This window comes from Peromyscus eremicus, chromosome X (genome assembly GCF_949786415.1).
Source record: "Peromyscus eremicus chromosome X, PerEre_H2_v1, whole genome shotgun sequence".
NCBI lineage: Eukaryota > Metazoa > Chordata > Mammalia > Rodentia > Cricetidae > Peromyscus > Peromyscus eremicus.
In genome coordinates, this window is record NC_081439.1 from 80,268,762 (window position 1) to 80,280,904 (window position 12,143).

At 33.4% G+C, this 12,143-nt stretch overlaps 1 pseudogene; it reads right to left on the minus strand.

The window, feature by feature from the left end:
• Nucleotides 1-2,541: 2,541 nt before the first annotated feature.
• LOC131900086 (TGF-beta receptor type-1-like) lies at nucleotides 2,542-4,886 on the minus strand (annotated as a pseudogene).
• Nucleotides 4,887-12,143: the final 7,257 nt, after the last annotated feature.

Sequence of the window (12,143 nt, forward strand, 5' to 3'; positions counted from 1 at the left end):
CTGTCACCCCTACTTGGGTGTGCCTTGATGATGCAGCCATTTTCGAATAATTTCTCCTCCTGTAAGTAACCCTTCATCAATATTACTGTAACTAACCCTGGAGAGTTTTCTAGATTAACAGCACCAGTAATGATTTCTCTTTTGTTAAGCGGATGGTAAGTTCTGACCAATTTTTTGTAATTATTTTATCAATAAAAATGTTGAATATTATTCACAATTTTTGTTCAACCATTAAGAATTTTCATGTGTTTTCTTCCTGTAGTATTCTAAAGTGGAAACTAAATTACTAAGCTCTATAACACAGAAAAGTTATAAGCAATATATAATTTTTCTATATTGCTAGATGTAGTTGACTAATATTTTATTTATCCATGGTGATGTTTTTATTATCTAAATTATACATAAGTTCACAAGAACTTTTAGATCTACCTTGAATTTTTATCTTAACCATACAAATATTGATTTTCATGTTCCTTAATATTTTATATAAAACTTACCTACATAATTATCTGGATCTAATACTGTTGTTAGAATAATAATTATTAATTAAAATCATTTTTGTTAATGACATAAAGATACATTTTTTTTTAATTTATACTTTTCTTTGATGGGTTATTATTGAGACAGTCTTCTGTAGTTCAGGATAACCTTGAGGCTTAGGATAACTTTAAAATTCAGATTTCTTACCTCAACCTTCAAAGTTCATTCAGACTTTTTTATAATTCTAATCTTTATGTTTATTTTGTTGAAATTGTTATAGTCGATTGAAAGAAAATTTTATTCCACTGTTCTGTAAATTTTGTTTACTTGTAGATGATGAATATTATTTAGGTAATCTACATTTCACATTTTGCTATGCATTCTGTAAGATACTGAAAAATACATTAAAATATCCAACCATGTGTTAGATCATTATCTTTTATTATTGGTTATGGCACATATTTATTTCTTAGTTCCTGAAAATAAATTCACTGGTATTTTATTGAAATTTTTGCATGGATATTTGTCCAGAACTAATTGTATGTTGGTGTTTGTGTTTGCTTATTTTAAGTAATGTTTTCATGTGATTTTGATGTTAGGTCAATGTTAATTGGATAAAATGAGTTAGGGAGTATACCAGCTATCTGTGTTTTCTGAAGATATTATAGTCTTATTCATATCATCTAATATCATCTTGGTAAGTTAATCAAGCTCCAGTGGTCTTATAGCACTCAAACAAATAAGCAGAGGAAGAAAGTTGCTTGTGTTAAGTAAGGTGGATCTGGGAAGAGTCAAATAAGAGAGTTAATGATGATAAAAAAAACTGTATTACAAAACTCACAAAGAACTAATAAAAAGTATATAATTATTCCATTAATGTTAATATATAGTGGTGTGTTTTTATTGTAAATGTTTGCTACCTTTATTATGAAACTCTGTTATATGTACTTCAGATTGTCAATCTTTGTGATTTAGTGCTTCTTTTACAGTTATGTAATTGTTAGCCTGATTATTTTTCTCTGAAGTCTATTTGGTCTTATATTAATATAGTTTTTTAAGCTATCTTATACTATGACACATATTTTTTCTCGTTATTTTCATTATATATATTTCAACTTCATCCATTTTAAATAATTATAACACCTGTGCTTGGTGATGTCCACATAGTGAGTCTTGAGTATTCCAATTTTCTATAACATTTTTCCCACTGTTTCTCCTATTACCAGATTTTTACAGGATATTTGTGTGTGTGTGTGTGTGTGTGTGTGTGTGTGTGTGTGTGTGTATGAGCTTACTTAAGTTTAATTTTATTTGAGACATTTTGAGGTGTGAATTGAAATTGCTTTCCACTTGATTATTTAGTTATTAATTCTCTGTTTTAGGTGGTAGAACAATAAAATAAACATTCAAACAAAACTGTAGGCTTTTATTTTTCCCAGGGATAGATATATAATATTAAGTTGACTATGGTAACAACTTTTAAGTTGTTAATGATTATGTGTCATAAGATACCATGATTGTATGATCATTATCACTATCTGTTTCTAGAACCCCTTCATCTTCTCAAACTCAAAGCATAAAGCATTCTACCTCCTTCACAAGGCAACAACAAATATTTTTACCTTATATTCTCATGAATTTGAATATTCTATGTACATAATATAAATTTAACATTCCCATGAGCAGATACCCACTTATTTCAGTGAAGTTGAATTAAGACTGTTTTCATCATTAAATGGCATTTCATTCATTACATTTGTCTTAAGTGCTATAGTTATTTCTGAACTCTATTCTACTTTCTTTTTCCTTATATTGGTTTTTGTATCATAAATGTTTTGATTATTATAGTTTTACAATAAAGTTTGAAGTAAGCAGCTAAGCCTTCTCTAATTTTCTAATTTTCCTTTAATTTTCTCATAGCTGTGACCTCACAAGAAGCAAATCAGGGGGTGAATAATTCATCTTAGTTCAGTTTTATGACTGGGAAAGAATGGAGTTTGAACTTCTGATGTAAGCTTGGGAGCTAAAACCATCGATGTAACAGCTATAATGAAGATTTATCTACTGGGGCTGGGATCCCCATAGTTGGTTGATCTTGGAACATACTTGGTTGTGTCCAATTGTGACCTTTCTGTGGTCATCTCCATTTGATATAAAGAGAAGCTTCTTTGATGAAGGTTGGTTGTTATAGTTAACTGTATCTGTAAGAATCAGATTTACAATACAGTAAGTAATTGTGCTGGTCTCTAAAAGTGCCTGTGGTAGAATTTTCAATATTTGACTAGCCCTGGTTAGTTGGCTAAGTTTTTAGTACCAGGCAAAATTTCCTTTTTGTTGAGTAGGCCATGTAATGCGAATCTTAAAAGGTCTTATTAATAAAAAACAAACCTGAGCCAGGTATTGGGGTGAATGCTGAAAGATCAGAGAAGCAGAACAAGCCACAGCTAACCTCACCTTGCCAACCTCTCAGCTGATCCTGTTTCCTCAAACTGGAAGCCTCTGAGTCCTCATCCAAATGGATCTCAGCTGAACTGCTGCTAAAAGCCTAAAAGCTTAAAAGCCTGTAGTTCCTGGTCCTCAGGCCTTATATACCTTTCTGCTTCCTGCCATCACTTCCTGGAATTATAGCCGTGTGTCTTTCCCAAGCAAGACATGAGATCTCAAGTGCTGGGATTAAAGGTGTGTGCCACTATGCCTGCCTCTGTTTCCAATGTGGCCTTGAACTCAAGAGATCCAGGTGGATCTCTGCCTCTGGAATGCTACCACTGCCTAACCTCTATGTTTAATATAGTGGCTGTTCTGTTCTCTGATCCCCAGATATGTTTATTGGAGTGCATAATATATAAACCACATTTCCCCCTTTTTTTAAATAAAAAATAGTGATAAGAAAAAGTACATACAATAAGTATATACAATATATACAATCAAGAATTACATTAACAACGTCTATTCCATTAACATTTGACAGATTCCAACAAAAAATTCCATTATATATATAAACAATGTCTAGTCCATTAACATTTGACAAATTCAGACAAAAAATTTCATTATTTATCCTATTTTGGTAAGTCTATCCCAAAATTATATATAATATACAAAAATCCAATCTAATGTAAAATATTTAAAACAAGTAGTTCTTTTTTAAAAGCAGATTCAATAATTTACCTTTTTATCGTATCATATCTATATTCTCCCTTTTTCATAGTAGATTCAATAATCTACCTTTTATCTTATCATTTCTATATCTTTTCTTTTTTCTTTTTAAAGTAGATGCAATAATCTACCTCTTATCTATATCCTCTTTTTTCTTTTTTAAACAAGAACCCTGAATCTAATTTCCTTTTTTAGCTTTTTTCCTGACCATTAACAATTAAAAATTTGTAAATAACCATTGTAAACACTGACAATATCCATAACTCATTAAAGGACCAAAAATCACCCACCCCACCTCTTCAGAATGTGGATGTTGTGTTCTTAAAATTACTTCTTGCTGTCTAGGGGCAAAGGCATCTTTAGGGGATCCTGAAAAGAAAAATTTTGGGTTAATTGTCAAGTCCTGGGAGAGATAGTTGTATCATTTGTCCAGTCTCTGCATAACACGAAAGTGCAGGGCTTGTCTTAAGTCCTTGCTCGAGTAGTCTGTGAATCTGGATCATCTCAGCTAGCCATCTTGAAATTGTCCTTAGCAGTTTGTAGTGCAAAGCTGATCTTTCAGTGGTATTAAAATCAGCTTAATGGATTTATCATAGTCCATGTGGAATCATCATTATGGGATTCCATCATCTTTTTGAAGATTTCAAAGTCACTGTTAGGTGTGATCATGGTTCCCTGCAGAAATTTATTTATTTATTTTTTGTGCCTCCTCTGTGGTTTGGAGCAATCTTAATTGTATCTGTGGCAGAATCCTGTGTCTCACAGCCAGTCCCAACTTTGCAATAAAACAGGTTCCATTCTTCTTCATCAATATATTCTTTTATTTCAAATCTTTGAGCAATAACTGGCTTTCCTTGGGTACCAATAATCTCCATGTAAAGATGGGCAAGACCACTTGCCATGGACAGATCGAGTTTGATCATCCCTTCCACCGTAATAGTGTATCTCTTCAAGTAATCAAAAAGGGATCCATGCTCCTGATAATCCAACACCAGCCACAGCTGAGTCCATGTGCCATTGTCTTTGTTGTCTGCTGCTATAAATCCTAGGATTTTCATGGCATAACATCACAGTCTGATAAGTCTCTGCCTCTTGGAACCACGAATATTCTTCCTAGAAGAGAATATCTTCACAGCAACTTCTTCTCCCTGTCACTTGCCTCGCCAAACATCTCCAAACTGATCTTTGCCCATGCTTTCTTGTAATATGGTCCTGGCAATTGTTCTCTGAACAAGCAGTGGTAAACCCTTCATCCTCGGTAGCAGCATCACCACCAACAACATGATGAAAAACAGCCTGCAACTCGGAGTAGCAGCTGCCCCCTCCATAGTCCTGCAGCCACCACTTGTGGCCTGGCCAGGCTGGCTGCAGCTTCTCCTCAGCAAGCCTCCCAGGCTGGCCTGAAACTTGGGATCCTCCTGATTCTGCTTCCTTCAACAAATCCTACCTGTGTGCACCACCACAACTGGTCCCGTGTAGCTAGGGCCTGGCTGGGGGACTGTAAGGTCACAGGCAAGTGGCTTTTTCATGAATTCCTGCCCCGCAAGTTGGATGCCAAATGTAACATGAATCTTAAAAGGTCTTGTTAAATAAAAAACTCAGAGCCAGATATAGGGGTGAAAGCCTTAGAGAGATCAGGGAAATAGGGTAAGCCACAGCTAACCCCACCTCACCAACTCTGCAGCTTCCAAAGGCTAGTAACTTGCTGTCTACTCACGCCTATATGCCTTGCTATTCTGCCATCTGATTTGCTCTCTCTGTCCAGCTACATCACTTCCTCTTCCTGCGCAGCTCTGTCACTTAATGTCTGTTTGTACAGACCTCCATGGTTAACTAGTGTTGAAATTTAAGGTTTGTGCCACCACACCTGCTTCTGTTTCCAGTGTGGCCTTGAACTCATATAGATCCAGATAGATCCCTGCCTGCTAAAAGATAGGATTAAAGACCTGTGCTACCTTTGCCTGACTTCTTTGTTTACTTATAATGGCTTGTTTTTTTCCTCTGATCTTCAGGCAAGCTTTATTTATTAAAGTACAAATAAAATTTCACCACAAAGCCCTAAGCACAATTAAACACTCATTGGTTATCAACAACATGAATGCCATGTACCACACTTTACAGATATCTTGCAATGCTAGTTGTTGTTGTGGTTTGTGGGTTTTGTAGCTAGATTCGACTATTAATTACTTCCCTTGGTCACTTGCATAGTATTTTTGGTAGAATGAAAGAAAGCTAAATTAGGAAAGGTGCTTAGATCCAGCCTGAGTGAAATCACAGGAGTCCTATATCCTAAGTTTGTGGTATCTTCAGCAACAGGGATTTACCTCTGAGAGACAACCAAGGGTTACATCAATAGTCTACATTGCTTTTGGAATCTTTTGTGCTAACCTGACCAAACATTCAAAATGAGGTTTCTTGTGTCTGGTACTGGGTTTTTTGTTTTGTTTTGTTTTTATTGTTTTTAGTCCATAGTTCTAATAGGGGAGGGTCAGGATTGTCAGCCTAATGGTGTAACTTCCTTTAACATACTTTACATGCATTGTGCATTATTTTTGTAATTATAAATTAATATAATTTGTTATTTGCCCATATTTTGTCTGTATTCACCTCCCACTCTCCTTCTAGTTGGAGGTCCCTCCCCATTATTCCGTTTCTCACTTTGTAACCTGCTGTTAACACTCTCAAACCTCTTCCCAAAACCTTTGGCCCCTTTACACTCTGTGTTTTATGTGGTTACTCCATGTTATATACTGACATCTAACCATTTAGGGTACTATCTATCCCCAACAATAGACGGCCAAGACAAAATGAATTCAACGTTATATTTGTAGTTTTTTTTCTTAATTTGTTTTGTGTGTGCTTTCCTTTTATATTACTGTTCTTTTGCTTGTATATTATGGTTTCTGATTTTATGTTTTCATGAATATTTTGTTTATTTATGTCTGTATGGTATGCATGTGTGTTCTTTCCTTTATTTATTTTTAATTTGCCTGTTTGTTTTCTAAAGAAAGAGAGAAATAAGTAATGGAGTTAGATGGATAGGGAAATGGGAGGATCTGGGAGGAGAAGGGGAAAAGAAAAAAATGATCAGAATATGTTGTATGAATTTTCAATTAAAAGAAACTTTTAAAACTGGAGCTAACAATGACTGATGAAAGAGAACAGGTTGTACTTGTTTTTCTGGGTCTGGGTTACCTCACTCAATGTAATCTTTTCTAGGCCCATTCCTTTATCTGCAAATTTCATGATTTCCCTTTTCTTTCCAGTATTCCACAGTGTATATGTACCACATTTTCACTATCTATTCACCTGCTGAAGGACACTTGTCTCCATTTCTTGACTATTGTGTATGGAGTGGCAAAGAATGTTGTAGAGCAAGTATCTGTGGAGTAAGGAAGTGAGTCCTTTGGGACCGTTGTAAAGAGTAGTAAAGTTAGAAAGACATAATACATTTATTTTTAGTTTTTCGAGGATTCATCCTACTGAATTACAGAGTAGCTGCACCAATTGGCATTTCCACTAACAGTGAATAAAGGTTCCTTTTCCTTCACAACTTGGTCAGCATTTTTTGTTGGTTGTTTTGTTGATCTTTGCCATTCTGAATTAAGTGAGATGAAATCTTAAACTTATTTTAATTTGAATTGCCGTTATTGCTAAGAATGATGAATATTTTTTTAATTTTTGAGATATTTCTCAATCACAATGCCTTTCAATAAATTTTGATAATTCAAAACATTTTGATAATAATACCTCCAATAATTTTTTAATTGATTTATGTTATTTTTGCTCCAGAATTACTATTTCATCCTTTTTGCAATAAATATGTTTCTTCCTTGATATTTTACTTTTGCTCATTTGCTATTTTCCTTCATCTTCAAAATTTTGGTCTATGTCTGTACATTTATTTTCCCTGTTCGGGTTATTTAACACTGGTGTTTTCAAATTCAGTAAGTATGATACCTGCCCTTATTTCAGTGGTGTCTAACAATTTTTTGTATTCTTTAGAATGTGTTATATTTTCTAATTGCTTTATGTAATTATTAGTAGTTATTCATTGCAAAGAGTTGTCTGTTGGGAATAAAACCTTCCTTTCTTCTCTAAGACTTTACACACTTTCTCTTTCCTTTATACTTTATTCTTACACCTCTGTTAGCAAGTAGTAAAGCTTCCTCAAGATGTTTCTGAGTATATACATTTCCCGTGTTTATCTCCGTATTCACCTGAATACATATTATTTTGAATATTTTCATTTCCTGGTGTTTCATTTTAGATTTTTTTCATTCATTTGTAGTTAGATCATAGGCCTATATCTTCCATTTCTTTCTCCAGTCATATGGTAACACTCACTATGAAATTTTCATGAGCAGTAGCTGCTAATTTTAATACCATATATTTTAGTTGGATGAACCAGTCCTTCAAACATTCATCAGACCAGTTAAACTGTAGTAAACTATGTTTGCAATATCTGAGGAAGTTAATTGTGAATTGAGCTACACTTTCTTCCTGAAAAAGTTTATTTCATGCAAGGAATAGTGTGAGGCATGGATTAGGTAAAATGAGATGGAGTTTATAAAATGTGGTTTTGTAACACTGGGCATTGTGTTTTCTTTCTTGAATATTCTCAGATCACCTGTGATCTTATTTTATGCAGTTGGTGGTGTTATGTCTATGCTATAGGGGTGCAACTGTGGGGCGATAGGGCCTCAGAATTTCCAAATCCACCATTTCATACATTAATTTTTTACCCTTAGCTTTCATTTTTCTGGTCACCCAGATAGTTGATTCAATCCTCCAATTCAAACAAAGCTAGATGATGTTTGAGAATATTCTGGAGATTTTTTTTCCATTTCAAAAAGAGTCAAGTTCAAGATAAGCAGGTGTTTTGAACTATTTCCCTCAGTTGGGAATATTTTTCCTTTTTCAAACAAACTGAGCATATGAATCTTTAAATGTAAGTGCTTTGTGTAGATACCTGAGTCCTGTGTTCTACCTTGTATGGACCCCAGGCTCTGTCTCTTTTCTTTTGCTTCTTTCCCATTAAAAGCAAGGACTGGCGAATGACACCAGAACTGCTGTGGGCTGCATTAAATCTTTGTGATTTGTGCTTTTTTTGCTATTTTTGTACTATAATGATGTCTCTTACTTTCTTGACTTTTAAACCTTTAAAATATTTTAAAAAATATTTCCATCAAATCTGTTTTGTTCTTTCATAAAAGAAGATATTTTTATATAATAAAATTCTACCATTTTTGTCACATATCAAAATCTTTTATTGCCCACTTTTATCCTATGCTCATTAGACATCAGAGACCAAAACTATGCTGATCTTATCTGTTATACTTCTCTGTAGATTCTATTAATTTCTGTAGTATCAAGAGCTCCAACTTTCTTGATGACAATTTATGTAATTTGGTCCCCAAGATATAAATTTTGAAAATATTAACTTGTGTAATACAAACACTTTGAATGCATTCATGGAAATAAAAGGTTTGTGTAGTTATTTTTAAACATCTGCTCTTAAACTTATAGTTAGAGTTAAAGTGAACTTCCCCAATCAATCTCTGTCTCTATTTGCATGTTTTATTTTGAGAGAAATACAAAGGATAATTCTAGAGATAGAATATGTAGTATCAACAGAGATGTTGGCATACAATTGTAAAAATAATGGAACATATAAAGAAAGGAATTCCTATAAGAAAAAGAGACTAGCTGCTGTTCAAATAAAGGAAAATATAGCCTGGCAATAAACAGAAAATTATAAGTAAACTTAAGAGACATGTTTGTCTTTATTCACTCATTGGCCTGTTGGTAAAAGAAATATATTTATCATTAATCAAATATGTATGCATTATTAAAGTGCAATTCATGCACTTTAATTATGTAATTTTTTAGTTTCAGAAAAATAAAGTTAACCCTGAAAATATTTTTATTTTCTCATTCTGACCAGGTATTTGTAACTTGCATGTAAGTAATCAAATCTCTTTCAACAATGGAGATACGTTAGTTATCTGTCACTACTACAAACACCTTAGATAACTTAAAATCTCAGAGAATAGTTTTGGCCCATGGCTTCATGACTGTTTGACATCTTTATTTGTTCCTGCGAAAATCACTTATAACACAAGTATACAATAAAGCAAAACTGTTCACCTCATGATCAGGATACAAAAAAAGAAACTGGTAAAGGCCCTTACTATTCCCTTTAGCAACAAAACCACAATAGCCTGAAGACCTCGAACTTCTCATCTTAAAAGTGCCAGTAAATCCCAATGGCAGAAAGCTGTGAGCCCATCCCACAGCACATACTGTGTTTAAAAATAATTCAAACCCAAAGTACAGCAGGCCATTAAGCACAACTTCAACATACACAATGACAAAATATTTTAGTAAGACAGTAATATGTGCTCCACCCTAATAAAATAATATCAACCAAATAAAATCAAGCTGTTGATCTATTTGCTGTAATGTAGCAGAAAAAAAATTATTGTCTGGACTTTACTAGATGTTTGGTTCATGCTTGGGCATATTTTTTCATATTTCATGCAAAAATGTCTTAGACATGTATCTATATATTACAGGCTTTTATGTTAAAATAAGTAGCTTTTTTATTTAAAAATATTTCTTTTGAGAAATATAGTTTTTCTTTCAACCAATGCAGTTGGATCACTTTAAACTTCTAAATTTAGACCCCATGCTATTTGGTTTTGTCAGTTTTACACAAGCTGGGGTCATCTGGGAAGAGAGAACTTCCATTGAAGAATCGTCTCTATCAGATTTCATGTAGGCAAATCTATGGGATATTTTTTTGATTAATGATTGATGTATGAGGCAGTAGCCAATAGAGGCCATAGCAAATCTGGGAGGCTGGTCCTGGGCTGAATAATAAAGCAGGCTGTGCAAACTAGGGGAAGCAAGTCAGTAAGCATTTTTCCTCAATGGCTTCTGTTTCAGCTTCTGCTTTTTGGTTTCTACCTTGAATTTTTGACTGATTTCCCTCAGTGATGGACTACAATTTAGAGAGTAAAATGAAGCCTTTCCTCCCAAAGTTGCTTTTGTCATGGTGACCATCACAGCAATAGAAAGTAAGTTAGGGAAGACCCTCATTTAATTATCACAAGCTAATTTTAGCTTTCTATTATTGTTTAAATGATAAACACTTAACCTAATATTCATCTGATATTATATACTCAGTTTTTAGTGACACATCTGAGATCAATGTCGTTGTCCTTTTTGCTGAGGTAGAAATCTGAGACAGTATAGGGACCGTAGCTGCTACAGAGCATGGTTTAGTTAAGGAAGTTTAGCCAAAGGGTCAAATTATACAGGTTAAATGAGTCTTTATGCAACCATTTTATCCCAAATGTATTTGTTATATAATGCAGTTCTACAATTAGTGATTTCAATTGTAAACCCAGCATGAGTTGATTATAGGTCGGTGTCCAGGTTAGAACATGCAAAAGGTCCTTGGTTCAATTCTAAGCACAGAAAAAGAACCTACATATTTTAATCTTTATTTTCTAATATACATGATGTATGTTTTATTAAATCTACAAAGACTACAATATTTCACATTAGAAGAATTTACAGGCAGTAATTATATATATATATATATATATCATATATAAAACTTGAACATATTACATCTTGGCTTCTATGAAAGCTTGAGACTTTAATGTGTACAAGAAGTGAATAAAGTATTTATTAGTTATTTGTATCATTGCTGCCACAAAATACAAAAATAAATCAAATTAAGGAATGTATGGTTTACTTTGGGTTATGAGTCAAGGGATAGTAGTCCATTATGACAGAAAGTTGAAAGCATCAGTAGCAGGAGACAGATGATCACATTGTAATCACAGTCAGTGAACAGAGATAGGGCAGAGCTAAGTCTAGATCATTTCATGTTCTTGGTGTTCCAGGGCCCTGGCCCAAGTTTTTCCATGTTTAGGATGGATTTTCTAACCAAAATTAGTCTAATAAAGGTAACAGCTGAAGTTAGATCCAAAGATTTGTTTCCACGATGGTTCTAAATCTCATTAAGTTCACAATCAAAATTAAGTATTACAAAGTAGTTTAACATTTTTGAATTATTATATCCAGTCCATATTCATTCATTATTGAAAGTATTATTTATTTGGTAATCTTCCATCTTCATTCATTAATCAAGCTCAATAAATGATCACTATGAAAGTTTTAATGATTTGAGATATAACTTTCGTTATGTGGATTCTATATCCGTTTTCAAAATTTGTTTTGGCAACAGCATTGCTACACTAAGTAATGACTTCTATGTGTCAGATATTGTTATTTGTTATGTCCTTTGAAATAAGGGTAGAGGCATATATACAATAGAGTGTTTTTATTAGACACATCTCTATAAAGTGAATAAAGTTTAAACAATTTGGTAATAAGCAGATCAATTTTAACTTTTTCTCCAACTTCATGTGTAGTACTTAAAATACTATGCAAAGAAATGCACATTCCTAAGAATGTTTTGCAGTTGTTTATGA